The sequence below is a fragment of the Cricetulus griseus genome, chromosome 2 (genome assembly GCF_003668045.3).
Source record: "Cricetulus griseus strain 17A/GY chromosome 2, alternate assembly CriGri-PICRH-1.0, whole genome shotgun sequence".
NCBI classification, from domain to species: domain Eukaryota; kingdom Metazoa; phylum Chordata; class Mammalia; order Rodentia; family Cricetidae; genus Cricetulus; species Cricetulus griseus.
This window is the reverse complement of record NC_048595.1, coordinates 286990000-287006241: the sequence shown is the minus strand read 5'-3', so window position 1 is coordinate 287006241 and position 16242 is coordinate 286990000. Positions and strand designations below refer to the sequence as shown.

Sequence of the window (16242 nt, the reverse complement as noted above, 5' to 3'; positions counted from 1 at the left end):
CACAAAGAAAAGGCCATGCGTTTTGCTGGACAGTCGCAAGTAGACGCAGGTGTTTATAACAGGTACACCTGGGAACGGCAGTATTGCTCACAGGCATGCACGCCATTCCAGGTTCACACATAAGAAAACTCCTGTGGTCAAACACTCAGTCCAGGAGCTGGCCCCAGGATGACTTTTGATAACATGGTGTTTCTAACAATTTAACTTGGAAATCTGAGACTCATACATAACAGACACTGACTCTCGACCATACTTCCCACTGGCTCAAGAGTTAGACAGGGCTGCGTATACTAGCCAAGTTACCTAAACAGCTATGATTTCCAAACTTCCAAAGTGGGTAACTCTCACAAGCATGAGGGTCAGAGTTTGGCTCCCCAGCACACATGTAATGCCTGCCAATTCTGACCTGCTTTTAATTATTGCCTTTGGATGGCAGAGACAGGATCTCGGAGCAAGTGAAGTAGCCGGACTAGCCCAATCAGCAGGCTCTGGGCTCAGCTGAGACCCTGCCTTAACTACAGTGAATAGCAACTGAGGAAGACGTCTGATGTCAGCCATAGGTCTCTACATATATATGCATGCATACATAGGCATGCTCACTGGCACCCATGTGCCCAAGTGTGCAAACATGCATGCACACCCCTCACACAGAAGCATGCGTGCATGCATGCAGAAATGAATGAATGAATGAATGAATGGAAAAAGCAGACTAAAGGGAGTTGTCTGTGGTGTGAGGAAGGCTGTGCTTTCAGCTTATTCTACAGGTGGGTCCTTGAGACAGCAATGAAAAATTGTGTTCCCTGAGGCAATGTCAGGCATGTTTCACCAGAGAGAACTATGGTTATAAAAGTGTGTGTGTGTGTGTGTGTGTGTGTGTGTGTGTGTGTGTGTGTGTGCTGCTAGGATCAAAGCCAGGGCACTGCACATGTTAGGAAAGCACTCTGCCATGAACTTATGTCCTTAATGCAGTGTCTTCGTTGTTGCTTGGGACAGGGTCTCTTCCTGTAGCCCAGGGTGGCCCACAAGTGACTGTGGCAGTCTTCCTACTTCAGCCACCATGCCCAGGTTCTGACCAATTTCCAGCTCTAAGTATATGTTTCATGCATTATCTCCCTCCGGCAGTCCATCTAAAACTTGGGGTCACATGTGCCTAGGTCACAGTGTTTGCTTTAGAAGTACCCAGCTATGATGAAAAGGAAACTGGGGTTTCCTATATAGCTAGTGAAACAAGACAGTGCAGTTGCCTTCACTTAAACAGTCTTCATCAAACACCCACCACACAGCAAGAGCCAGCCTTTGGCTGGCCACCGTTTTCCTTTCGCTTCAATCCTAACTATTTTAACAGAGATGAAAGAGTCACAAGCAGTGACTCAAGATGGGGGACCCACTATCTTGAAATACATAAAAAAATAAGACAAACTACCAGGTGAACACGTCATAAACTGGGTGTTTAACAATGCTACAGAATTTAATGGTGCTTAGTGCTGTTGAATGGAAAATTGTTTCAAATTTTTCTGCACACTTGAAATTTTTCCTAAAAAATACTGGAAATGGCAGTGTAGTTTGCCAGTCAGGAAATCCATCAGTCGTTCCCTGGGAGCAAAGAACGGGCTGAGAGACAGGCAGTGGGACAAACACGGCCAGTCTCCTCAGACCAGGACAAAGGACAAAGGAACCACGTGGAGGTACTCTCCTCACACAGCTGCAAAGTAGATACAATTCTGCTTGTCATGTTGTAGGACAGTTTTTGAAAACATGTCACATCACCCTCAATCCTCCGCAATGGGGCAGGAGGAGATAAATGTGAGGGTGCCCTGCGGAAGGAAGTGAGCTTCCTCTCGAGGGGGGCCCAGTGTGCTGGCCAAGCTCTGGGCTGGAGCGCAGCCTGCTGCTTTGTTGCTGCTCCTTGAGATGCTTGCTGCATTTTTCCAGTTCTTCTAAATCCAGTGAGTCCCCAGATAGAGATGCGGAGGCTCCTTGTTCACTAGGTATGATATGGTGAACCAGAGTGTGAAACAGTGAAACAGAGGTGGACACCTCTTCATACTTTAGATGTTAGTGGACATGTCACACCAGGATGGTTAGAATGTTTTTGCCCCTCTAAAACTCACACTGGAACTTAATCCCCATGTCAACAGTGTTGGGAGCAGACCTTAAGGGAGGTACTGTTGGCTCTCAGAGTGTAATGCCACAAAACAGGCCTGTGAGAGGGGTCTCTCTCTCTCCAGCTGTTCTGCCAATGTGAGCAACCAATGCTCTCCCCCCAGGACAAAGTATTCATGGTGCCACTTGGGATGCAGAGTAGGCCCTAACATAGTCTGGAACTTTGACTTCCCAGCTTCCATAATGCTGGGAGAACAGATCCCATTCTTTGTAAGTTACCTGCCTGCCCTCCAGAGTTCTGCAATGGCGGCACAATGGACTAAGACCCACAGGAAAAGTGACAAATGGTGTAAACACGTTTAAAACATGCTTTAAAAACTAGAGATGTTTCTTAGGAAACAGGATGGAGAATAATTTAGGAGAACAAAAAGATCTAAAGCACATTTTAAACAAGCATAAACTGTCAGAAGACAAATTGCCCATTAAGCATCTGCAAAGCAGGGAACCCTCATCACTGAAGACCCCTGGGCAGCCTCATCATCTGCTCCTCTTCTCTTTCCTCTACTAGTACTTGGCTCCTGCCTGTTTCCACACTTTCTCTCCTTGTCACCTGCGCTTTTCCTCCTATCCATCAAGGACAAGATCTCTAATACACGAGATTTGGAAAGAAGCAGACTTTTGAGGGGTGGGCTCTGACAGGAGTCTTAGGGTCACTGGGAATGCACCTCTGAAAGACCCTGGGACTCTGGCCTCATTCTTGGCTCTTCTGTTTGCAGACCATGAGGTGATTCCATCTCGCCACACAGTCTGACCACACAGTGCTGCCTTGCCACACGCCTAAAAGGACAGAACCAATCAGTCACGGTCCAGGACCTCCAAATTCATGAACCAAGATAAGACTTTTCTAGGTCAATTACTTCAGGTATTTATTATAGAGATAGCAGTTGTGGTGGTTTGAATGAGAACAGCCCCCAGAGGCTCACAGACTTGAATGTCTCATTCCGAGTTGGCAGAACTGGGATTGGGAGACGTGGCCTTGTTGGACGAGGTGTGTCACTGGGGATGGGCTTTTAAGTTTCAAAACTTGAAACTTGAAATAGGGGAGCATGCTACTCCTAGTTTCTCTATTTCATTCTGCCTCCTGCCTGTGGATCAGATAAAGGCTCTGAGCTACTACTGCTCTAGCACCACGCCTACCTACCTGCCAGCTACCATTCCACCCATCATGACAATAATGGACTAAATCTGAAACTGTAAGCAAGCCCCCAATTAAATGCTTTCTACAAGTTGCTTTGGCCATGGTGTCTCCTCGCAGCAATAGAACAGTCACTAAGACAATCATAAACACCACAGTATACTATGTAGCAATACAGGGATGAAAACACCTCCATAAGTAGACACAACACAACAAGAACAGTCAATCAAGGAAAGCAAATTGCAGGCTAGGGCATGTAGTGTGCTATGTTTTATAGGTAGAATAACATTTATATTTGCCAGCATTTCTGTAACAAAGCATTAGGTAACAAGAAATGGATTTTAAATTGACTACCTAGCAGGGCAGAAAAAGAAAAAAGTGGGTAAACAGAGATTGTTCAGTATATATTTCTTTTCTCGTTTTAATTTTAATGTATAGATATGTCACTGATTTAAGAATTCTAAATTAAAATGGGAAGCATCACTTAACAAACAAAAAGAGAAAACATGTAAGGATGACCTCAAGAAATTGCCTAGCTTAAAAAAAAAAAAAAAGATTTCACCTAAGAAATACTAGAAAGCAGTTGGTTGCACTCATAGCATTCATGTCATTATGATCCAATGGGCGTATCTTGACAGGCTGGTTGCTACTGTAGCTCACAGGGCCCACTGCTGATGTCTGCTCTCTCCCTGCCGCCTGTACAGCACCTTCTGTACTATGAATGCAAGAATAAGGAGGTGGCTTCCAGGCCGGGTGTGGATGGTAAACAAGAGCAATGCCCATCCCTCACTTAGTACTGGGGTTTTATTTGGCAACCTATTGCTTCTGGAAGAAGCATTACCCTATACAAGGTAAATTGTTTCTGAATGATTAGATTTAAGGCCCACTCCACAGGAGGAAACTCATCTGGTATAATAAATCTAGTCAAGGACTCATGGTTGAGGAGCTCGCAGGCCCTGGGGAGTGAACCTACTACTATCCTTTGGCTAATGGACATAGTATGGAGTTGCCTTCTAGACACTCTTTATAGCCATAGATTAGTGCAACCTTCAGGCCTCATCACACCCCTCTGCCCTCAAGGCTACTTCTTGAATTATATACTCTTTCTATATTAGAACATCACCATGAGGGGCAGAAAGACCACAAGAGACAAAGACTAGAGAAGACTAGGGCAGAACAGTGTCTCTGGACATGAAGAGGTCATGGCATCGGTGAGTTCACAGCAGCCTATAGCTTAAGCCAGTTGTCCCTACAGCATGGGGCGGGGGGAGGCACAGAGAAGCAAGGATCTGTTTACAGTTGACAGCTCCTAGGGAGGGAGAGTCAGGTTTCTTAGCGGGTGTGGTCCCTGGTAGGTTAACCATGCTCCAATGCATGGCCCCACACCCCCATACATGGGCAGTGCTTTTGGCGATTATAAAAAAGAGGAAGAGGAGGGAGGAGGAAAAGGAAGAGAAAGAAGAAGAGGAGGAAGAGGAGGATGAGGATGAGATGAAATTGGACAGGAACATGATGGAAGTAAGAGGACTTGAAATAGGGGAGCATGGCAAATTTAAGTATTATGTATGTATATATGTATGCAGTATGTATGGTATCTCAAGGAATAATGATATGTCTTAAACCAAACCACTAAAGGTAAGATCTAAATGTAAAGTACTGTCTGTCACTCTACTTAGGACATTTAAAATCACTGAAAGCACGACAATCTGTGAGACGCTTCCCTGCCTGCAAGAGCACAGACCTGCCTGACATAACCAGAGCTGGTTGGAAGGAAAACACAGGGTTAAACTGTTCCTGCAGCTCTCATTTCAGTACACTAAATTCTTTGTACTTAGACACACTACATGTGTGTAAATCCTGTGCAGTGGCACAACAAAGATAATCTAATGAAGTTATATACGGAAGCTTAAAACCAATCCTCCTTCCTGGCCACAGGGCTCAGATGCTAAGGTGGGGGTCTTGTTTGTGTTTGAGACAGGGTTTCATGTAGCCTAGGCTGGCCTCACATACTTGTGTGGTTGAGGATGACTCTAAATTTCTAAATACTTCTGACTCTATCTCTAGAGAGCTGGGATAACAGGTGTGTTACCCACACCTGATACAAGTGGTGACAGGATCAAACTCCCGGGCTTCATGATTGCTAGAAGCCAGGTGAGCTACAGTCCATCCTCTGACAGTGTGAAGACAGCCTTGAGGTATTATGCATCTGACACTACTTACACATGCCCTTCACTACCCCTACACACAATCACTAAGAGTACACAAAGAATGGGCAATGCGATCCTTCTCCCAACTCCCCACTCTTATCTCATGCAGTCCAGGCTGGCTCAAACTCTATGCAGCCAAGGCTGACTTAGACTTTCTGATTCAGATATTTTCTATGTCACCTATAAATCTGGAGCTAAGGATTGGCTAGGGCTTTGTGCACATGAAGCTGGGCTACAACATGAGCTCCCTGGTTTTCTACTTAATCTTAGGGCATTCATATCTGCAAATCTAAGACTGTTTACCTTTCAACCCCCAGGGTTGCTAAGAACACAACTTTACTTCGAGTTCCAAACTGAAATTCTGCATTATTTTTCCTGGATGTAAAAGCATGTGTTTATTGCAGAAAAAAAATAATGACAGAAATAAGTTGGAAAGCAAATACCCAAATCCCCAGCCCCAGATACAAAAAGTATAGGATGACATAGCGATTAGGAGCTGCCATTCAGCCGGGCCATCAGTTCAAATCTCTCCCCTGCCTTGAAAACTTGGCTCGGTTCTTTAGCCTCATCCCTCAAATTCCTCAGGAATAAGATAAGGACAGCAGCATGTGCCTTGTGACATGAATGAGAAATGAAGTAATAAAATTAAAGAAGAGAAAAGTGACTTGTTTAGCAGGCCAGTAAATGTTAGCTATTCTGACCTTTGGTTTGTGAAAACCACAACATACACAGTAACTTTCTCTTTTCAGACCACCATGGATTCTGGAATTAGTCTTGGGGTTCCAGCAAAGCAAGTTCTAAGGCTACTGAGACCTGTGGAAAATGCTTCTGGGTTCTACTTCTTTGCTGAATCTCAAGGAGACCAGACCTCCACCAACTGTGTGGTCTGCCAGACCCACCCAAATGTGCTATGTGGTCAGCAGAGCCTGTGCCCAGCTAGCATCAGAACAGTAGGGAGAGGCCCCATGACTGCCTCTGATGGCTGTGAGGTCAAATGCCTCACAGAAGCTGAGAGAAGGAGCTATCCCATACCCAGACAGCACAGTTGGGCAGTGAAGGGAGTCTGGGAGTGCAGGCCTACTTCCGTTAAAGGAGAAACCAGCAGTCACACACACTCGTATGTGAAGTGATGCAGGCTCATTGTATCTCACTGCTGTTCTGACAAGAACCAAATACAAGTGTGAGTATGAGTATGGGTGGGTGCGTGCGTGCGTGCGCGTGTGTGAACATCAAGGTGAGGGATCTATCAGAAGAGAAAACAAACCACGACACAATTAAGCATCATTACCATCAACATAAAATTCGTGAGGTATAAAAACAAGAGGGAGAAGTGATGCAATTTTAAGGATGAAGGCACACTATGAGAACACAGTTTCAGCAACAGAAATGAAAGTTTACGTATGACAGCCTGTCAGTGGGAGAGAATACAAATTGTATGTGAGCAGTGAAGGATACACTGGGGATCTCTATGAACATGAACTATGTGCACACAGGTAGGAACGATGGTGAGGCAAGTTCTCCTAGAACAGGGCCCCAGATCTCAAAGGGCCCCCAGGATCTCAGCACAACTGACTCCATGATGGAAGTGCCATTCAGGCTGTACAACTCCGCACATAGACAGCACCAGCTGCCAAAACTAAAATAAAGGCCTAATCCATCCAAGTCCATATAGTTCTGGGAAAATCTCAAAATGTACTAACCTTGCCTTTTAGCTTCTGTAGATGTGCTTCTGGCTAACTGATCTTGTTAGCTAAAGTTTGTCAACCCAAAATATGGTTTTTGTGCTTAAAAGCTCATCCTGAGGAAGGATCAGTGCTACACTGGGATCCTGAACACCCAGTGTAGTCACAGGTCAGCTAATAAAGACTTCCTACTGTCTTAAACCCATGTCCAAGCGGTTTTCTCTGGTGAACACCCACAACATTTCATTATTTTAAAATGTATGGGAACAGGGATTGAGAGATGGCTCTGCCAGGAAAGATACATGCTCCCTACCTAGCTTAACCCTTAGACCCACGTGGAGTAAGGGGAGAACAAATTGCTCTAGGTTTTCCTCTGACTTCCACACATAGGCCGCCCCCTCTCTCTCCTATGTGTGCACATGTATGGGCGCGCACACACACACACCATAGTTAAAAACATTAAAAATGTATGAGAACCATGAAACTTTCAAAAGGAGGCCAATTTAAAAATACCTTACCAAAAACCCATTAATCTCTCCATAAAAAAAGAAGTAAGGCCAGGCGGTGGTGGCACACACCTTTAATCCCAGCACTCAGGAGGCAGAGGCAGGCAGATCTCTGTGAGTTAGAGACCAGCCTGGTCTACAAGAGCTAGTTCCAGGACAGTCTCGAAAACCAAAAACGAAAAGGAGGAGGAGGAGGAGGGGGGGGGAAGGAGGAGGAGGAAGAAGAAAAAGAAAAGAAGAGAAGAAGAAGGAGAAGGAGAAGGAGAAGGAGAAGAAGAAGAAGAAGAAGAAGAAAGCTAACATGCACGCACTTGGGGAGATAATCACTTTAGCAGCAAAGATAAAACCCCAAAACACAAAGCAGAGCCAACAGACCCCAGCACACTCCTGCAAACAGCGTGTATAGTCCCCAGGTTTCTGTCAGCATACTCCACTCACTTCAAACTCCTAAGGAGACTGTGGAGAAATTATAAGTGGATTTGCCCCACATGAATGTACTGAAACAAATCATGATATGAGAAATAAAGATAAACTTCATTTTTAGCACGTTAAGGCCTCAAACAATAATCGATGACCAGGGACTATGATAAATATTTCAAACATTTTCATCCAACTCTTTGATACAGGCTCAGTATAGATTTCAAACTTGCCCATTAGGTTCAGATACTTCTCCAGATTAAGCCATGCCATAGAAGAAGACTTCAACTATTAGTCTCTAGTCTTCTGCTAATCATCACTGGGCAGGTACATTTAGCCTATTCCTATACTAACTTCTGAGCACTACAATTCCACTTAGATTAAAGAAAGAAATCTAATCTCAAAAAAAGCTTTAAACAAAACTGCACTCAAAAAAGGCATCTATCAAAATAGTCTGCATATCTTGTATTTTAAGCTCCTTAGTTTGCCCCAAACTAAGTCCTCAAACCATGCAAAGACCTCTGAAAGTTGGCTTGTGTAACAGGGAAAGGAGCAGAGGTGACCTAGGCTATAGCAGTCTTCAGTATTTGGAGAGCTGGGGGAAACATCCCCAAATGCATCCACAGGGACAGCCAGCTGGTGAAAGCAGGCTTGTGCTCTGGCGCCTCAATACCCCTGCTCTAATACAACTGGAGCCAGCAGTCCTTGCAGGGGAAACATCAAATAGAATCAAATGAAAAGAGGAAACCCCAAACAGGCCTACTGGGGAAGAAGCACTGTGAGAGAAGGGAGACAGTGTGAGGAGCCCAGCGCAGCTGCCCAGGGGAACTTTGCATTCTGGTCCAGTGGCCAGGAAAGAAATCTGAGCAGAAAGCCCCAAACTGAAACCCCATTGCGCTGAGTGGGAGAGAAAGGAGGTTAGAACCATAGGAGGATGGGAAGCCACAGAAGCAGGTCTCTATGAGTGTGCTGTCAACATTAAGCTATGCACCTAGACAAAACCCTTCAAGTACAGGGCTATTGGGAAACATCCAAACATCACATATCAGATGTAGGGTAGAGTCAGGAGACACCACAATTCCAACTAGTCAGAGAGAAACAGGACACAACACAAAAGCTCTCAGGCTAAATACCCCCAATAAGGCAGAGAGAGCTGAATAAGCAAAGCTACTTAGATACCTTTCCCAATAAAACTTACAAATAAGCTTAGAAAGAATCAAACACCTTGAACTTTAACACCTTTTAAAGAGGGACAACAGAACTGAGACACTCAGCATACCAATATAATGTTTAGTGTCCAACAAAAATTAATGGCAAGACCAAGAAATAAAACAAAATTTGACCACTGCAGCAAAAACATAATTCAATAAAAAAAAAGACCAAGAAATGATAGCGCAAAGAGCAAAGTCAAATCCAGAACATGGGAGGATGTACCAAAGCAGGCATAGGTGACTAGACATACCACAAACCACAAGAATGAGAGCATGGTACTGGCAATCAGTGTGGACCAATGAGTGGAAAGAAAAGAGGCTGATTTGATCAGCTGAGCCTGGGAAAACCATGAGACAAAACCTGCAATCTGACTGGAATCCCAGAAGGATGGACTTGGGACCAGAGAAAGAAACATATGCTAAGAAGCAATACATTTTCCAATTCTGATGCATTCTCAGATTCTAGAGGCTGAATACACCCACCCACAGAGAACACAGATACACACACACACACACACACACACACACACACACACACACACACACACAGAGAGAGAGAGAGAGAGAGAGAGAGAGAGAGAGAGAGAGAGACAGAGACAGAGACAGAGACAGAGACAGAGAGACAGAGAAAAGCTATCATAATCAAATTATATAGAGTATCAGTGATGAAGCTTAAATGAACGGTGGGAAGAAAACTAGACCAGGGACATACAGAAGACTGAAAGATGAAATGACTGCAGCCTTATTAAAACAATAAAGGTCATCTTTAAGTGATAAACAATAAAAAAAAAACCCATCAACTAAGAATTCTAGACCAGAAAACACCATAAAAATGTTGACCTGGCCATTAAGAGATGCCTCAGTAGTGAAAAAAGCACTTGTAGCTCTTGGGAGGACCCAGGTTCAGTTGCCAGCACTCATACGGTGATTCACAACCATCCACAGCTCCAGTTTCAGAACTAACTCCCTCTCCAGCCTTCAAGGGCACCAGGTCACATGCTGTGACAGACCAAACATGCAGTCAGCCAAACACTAATATACACAAAATAAGATTAAAAACAAATATTTAAAACAATGTTGGAAGGCTGGAAAGATCTCAGTGGTTAAGAGTACCTATGGCTCTTAGACCCAACCTGAGTTTGATTCTCAGCACACACAGTCTGTCACTCCAGTTCTAGGGGATCCAACAGTCTCTTTTGACTTCTATGTGCACATACACACACAATTTAAAATAAAATAAATCTCTTAAACTTACCTAAAGACAAAGGACTCAAATCACATTTTTTAAAAGTTTTAAATATTAAAGGTATCACAGATCAAAAGAATGATGCAATCTATGGAAATGCATGAACTTGGGGTGTGGGAGAGCTTAGTGGTTAAGGCGCTCACTCAGAATGATGACCTGGGTCTAGAGCTCCATCACCCACTAAGAGTGGGTGTAGTGTATGCTCCTGTAATCCCAGCACTGGGGAGACTGAGACAGGCAGACCCGAAGGGTTCACTAGCAACCAGCCTAGATGAAACGGAGAACTCCAGGTTCAGAGAGAGATCCAGCCTCAAAAGCAAGGTGCATAGCAACAGGGAGATGCCTCACATCCAGTTTGGGCTTCTTAATACATGGGCAAGCATACCTTCACACACACGCATAAACCACAGCATCCTAAAGAAAAAGATGTTGTACATGCCTGAGTACACATGTGTTTTATAAACAGCTGGAAGGAAGCACACAAAATAATTAATACCCTGCCAATGGACATGTAAGGTAAAAGGGTTTGAGCTTTTACTCCAGGTATTTCATTGCTTGTTTTCTTGTTTGTTTGTATTGTTTTAAATTGTGAATTATAAATTTAAAAAAAATAAAATGTTTGGGCCGGAGAGATGGCTCAGCGGTTAAGAGCACTGACTGTTCTTCCAGAGGAGGAACCCATAGACCTCTGTTCTTCCAGAGGTCCTGAGTTCAATTCCCAGCAACCACATGGTGGCTCACAACCACCTTGAATGAGATCTGGTGCCCTCTGCTGGCCTGCAGGCAGAAGACTGTATACATAATAAAATCTTTTTGTTTTTTTCGAGACAGGGTTTCTCTGTGTAGCTTTGGAGCCTATCCTGGCACTCGCTCAGGAGACCAGGCTGGGCTCGAACTCACAGAGATCCGCCTGCCTCTGCCTCCCGAGTGTTGGGATTAAAGGCGTGTGCCACCAACACCCAGCTAATAAAATCTTTAAAAATAAAATAAAATGTTTATTCACTCAAAAGAGAAGATGATAGTCAGGGTCAGGAATGAAGGCTGTAAAGCAGCACTCAAGCAGCTAAGGAAAAATTGTGTATGAGCCCCAGGCCAGCCTGGGCTACTCAAGGCATCTCAAAACAAACAAACAAAAAACCCCACAAATAAACAACATTGGTGACAAATAACTCAGGTTGCTATTTCTGGGGTCTTCTTCTTCTTCTTCTCCTCCTCCTCCTCCTCCTCCTCCTCCTCCTCCTCCTCCTCCCCCTCTTCCTCCTCCTGAGAAAAGAAAAAACAGTTGTGGTAGCTCATGCCTTTAATGCCAGCAGAAGCAGAGGCAGGTGGATCTCTGTGAGTTTGAGTCAGCCTGGTCTACATAGCCAGTTCAAAGCCAGCCAGGGCTACACAGTGAGATCTGAGAGGGGGGGAGGGAGGGAGGGAGATCAAAGAACCCAAAGCTGGAACCTAGCTCTTAAACAAAGATTAGCATTTACTCAAGAAAAGCTTATTGAGTGGCCATGCTAGTAAAATATCTAGAAATAGCTGTTTCCTAGTGACGGCAGACTGGATATCTTACTTTCCTAAACCTTACAGGTAATTAAGCTGTATTAATTAGTAAATCTCAAAATGTTGGATATGGAGGCTGAGAAATAAAATCTAATAAAAAGTATAAGTATTACCTGCCCTCCAGACTGTAGCCACATGGAACTTATTTCTGCTCTCAGTGTGTCATGCTGCTGGTGTTAGTACTCAGGCATCTGTACTGGCCTGTCCTTGGGGTTCTGACAGGGTACGCCCTCAGCTGCAGCCACTAAGAGCACCACCTGTGCATATTCACTATGTTCCCTTTTAAAAGGGCCCTGCCCGCCTCCCATCCATCTCTCTTTCTCTCCCTCTCTGTCTATTCCTCTCTCTCCCCCTTCTCCCCCTCTTTCCTGCTGCTCCTATCCCCTGAAGCTGGTTTCCCCCCTTCCCATTCCCCTTTGTATGATCCCTTTCCCAAAACAAAACAAAAAACCTCTGCAAAAAGAAAGAAAAAAAAGTGTATTACTGTATTCTATGGTATTTTACGACACTGGAGGGCACTTACAACTTTTGTTCACCAAGAGCTACATGACTACAAAGTCCAGCTTGGCACTGTGTCACAATTCAAAGTCCAGGAAAGAAACCACAAATCAGGAACTTAGGGCAACATGTGGCAGAGTCAACAGAGACTGTGGCAGTTTGACATTTCATCATTTCAAGCTGTATCTCCATCCAAATTAGTTTACAATGACTGTGGTTTGGACTATTTGCAAAATGCAGATACAGTTCTTTTAAAAAAGCTAAAGCCGACTGGGCGTTGGTGGCGCACGCCTTTAATCCCAGCACTTGGGAGGCAGAGGCAGGCAGATCTCTGTGAGTTCAAGGCCAGCCTGGTCTCCAGAGCGAGTACCAGGATAGGCTCCAAAGCTACACGGCGAAACCCTGTCTCGAAAAACCAAAAAAAAAAAAAAAAAAAAGCTAAAGCCAAGATGGTATAGCCACCATTTCACATTCTTACAAAAGGAAGACTGTTTAACAGCTTTTCAGCACAGAAATGACAGTTTCATTTAAATGCAGGTTTATGTCCAAAAGAACTAAAAGCAAGACTCAAACAAATACATGTTGGCCAATATTCAACAAAATGTTATTCAAAACACCCACAGATTGCATGCTTCAGCACGGACGAGCCCAAAAACATTATACTAACCAAAAGTAGCCAGATAGAAAAGGACAAATAGCATGACTCCACTTAGATGAAACACCTAGAAAAAATAAATTCATAGAGACAGAAAGCAGAACACAGTTGCCAGAGAGTGAAAGGAGTTATTATTTAATAATAATATTATACAGTTTATATTTGACTTAATGAAAACATTCTGAAAGTGAGTTTGACAAAGTGTTACTAAATGTGCCTAATGCTACTTAACTACATGCTTAAAAGGCATTAAAATGACAGGTTTTATGTTACTATACATTTACCACTATTTTTTTTTTCCTTTTTGTTTTTTTCAAGACAGGGTTTCTCTGTATGGTTTTGGAGCCTGTCCTGGAACTCACTCTGTAGACCAGGCTAGCCTCGAACTCACAGAGATCCGCCTGCCTCTGCCTCCCCAGTGCTGGGAGTAAAGGTGTGCACCTCCACAGCCCAGCTGTTATTCACCACTATTTTTAAAAGACCATACAAATCAATAAGCATGTACAACTGTGGAAACAAATGGATTAGTTTCCTCCTCCTCTGGAATTGTCCGCGGCCACTGCACTGGCTAGCCAGCACAGAGCACAGGACATACTCACAAAAGGGGCCTGCCAGAAGCCTCAAGGAAAGGTAAAAGTACTTTAAATAGAGTCGTGCATGAGCACACAGAGACAAAGTTCTAACCCTGAAAGCCACAGTCACCTCTGACTTGGGCATTCTGGGAGGTGACACAGACATGGTCATGACACCCATCAAGGAAGCAAAGGAATAAAGAAGCCTAAGCATGTTAATCCACCTGGTGAGTTTAACCCAGTTACATTGAGTACCTTCTCTGGGGATAGACATCAAATATCTCTTTCCACACCTAAGTGCCTTGTTTCTGTACCTTTAAAAGGAGAAACACTTGGGAGGCAGAGGAAGGAGGATTTCTTCGAATTTGAGGCCAGCCTGGTCCACAGAGAGTGAGTTACAGGACAAGCTCCAACCTGTCCTGTCTCAAAAAAAGAAACCCTGTCTCAAAGAGAGAGAGAGAGACAGAGAGACAGAGAGAGAGAGAGAGAGAGAGAGAGAGAGAGAGAGAGAGAGAGAGAGAGAGAGAAATCAGAACTCTCTCGGCCCCATGGAGTCCTCTGGCCATGGGGCTGAGGACTCTCCTCAGTCAGGCTGTGCCCATGGGTAACTGGCCCGGGACACTCGCAACTGCTGACCCTACAAGCTCAGTCTCCCTTCACCTCCTGCAGCAGAGGACATGATCCCCACGTCTTCCTTCTCAGAGACTCCCCCCCACCCCCCAACCCCCCCCACATCCTCCTCTAATTTCCAGCTTCCTCCTCCCCCACTTGGTGTGAATGCAGTTTCCTGAAGAAGTCGGATGCATGTGTAGGGCCTGCACACTAACCTTTCACAGACTGAGTGTGGAGAGGAGGAATGTAGGTCACAGCCAAAATTATCCCGGGCCAACCACCTTAACTCTGTATCAGACCTCGGGTTCTCAAGCACATCACCTTGAAGGGCTGAATACATCCTAACATCTGGAACCTACAGACGCCCTCCAGCACTGCTGCAGCTGGCTCAGGCACTCCCAACAAAGTATCTGGAAAATGCACTGATTTATGACTTCCCTTTGTTCTGTGACCAAAAAAGTTCATGTAGCCTTCTCCCTGGTGAAGGCAGAATACAGTATGTATGCCATTAGAGAAAACTTGAATCCATGTTCCCAGGCCATGGCCATTCATATTTGACTCAAAATGAACTATTTTCTTACTTCCTTTAATGCAGAGCTACTATTTCACAAACTTGACGCTACACTGTAATACATGTTCTCCAGGCCTCTCTTCCTACTGTAATACATGTTCTCCAGGCCTCTCTTCCTACTGTAACACAGGCTCTCCAGGCCTCTCTTCCTACTGTAACACAGGCTCTCTGGGCCGCTCTTCCTCTATACACACTCTCCATAAGGAGAGTCACTGTCCACCTTTATGCTGAGGAATCCTGGCTTATTTTTCAACTCAAGCCTTTTCTCTCAGCTTTAGTCTTACAAATTGCCTATCAGATTTCCATATGCATGACTTAAAGGCATCTACCAAGAGACTGTAACCCTATGTGGGAGCTGAGAGCCTTAACGTGAATGTGTACACAGGATGAAGTTCTGAGAGAATGTGTGCTGTTTGACATGGGTGCAGCCATGTCAAGGATCCATGGAAGGGGCAAGCTTTCCTCTCCACCTATCCCAGGGTGAGGCTCAGAGGGACAGCAAAGCATTCCTCAGGTCTGAGTTCAAATCTTGACAATGTGTGCAAAAACTGGCAACTGTGACTTCTTCCTCCCTCAGCTACAGAGACCCCGAATCAAGACCAGCAAACTCTTCCCTCTATTGTAGAGGATAACCAGATGTGCTGTGGTTCTGGGATGTTGTGTTACAGGTGTGCCTCCCTCAGGGCAAGGGCAGGTCTTGTGACCTGGGATTTTCCATGTCCGTGTGTCTGGTTTCTTTAGTGTCTATCCTTTCTTCTTTCTCTGGCTGCCTTAGTCAGGTTTCCAGGCCTCGCAGTAACCCTGGCCTCTGCACTGGGAGTTGCCCTTCCCAAAGCCACTTCTGCCCCCTCCCTCTGTCCCCTCTTCGAGGCTGGAACCCATTTACCCAGTGCTGTACTTTCTCTGGAGAAGCTGCACCTAAATTTTAAGATGTTTACTGCTAACTAATCTTTCCTGGGACTTACTGAGCCCAGACCATCTGATGACTTCAGACTGTACCAGAACATGCAATGCCTCTTCAAGTCTGTGCCTAAGCTAACACAAAGCATGTACTCTACCATGGTGTTTAACTTGCAGAAAAGTAGTTTGCCCATTTAAAGAACATATAGGAACCAGGTCCAAGGAGAACATGGTTGGTCAAATCCTTCTGGCCTGAGGAAAAACCAAACCAGGAGACACACTCTAGATAACAAATCCCATTCGGCACATGGCTTTC

At 44.7% G+C, this 16242-nt stretch overlaps 1 protein-coding gene across 3 annotated transcripts in view; it reads right to left on the bottom strand.

The window, feature by feature from the left end:
- Snx9 (sorting nexin 9) overlaps window positions 1-16242 on the bottom strand; it is a 78459-nt gene that overhangs the window by 42627 nt on the left and 19590 nt on the right. The gene's annotated exons all lie outside the window — the stretch shown is intronic.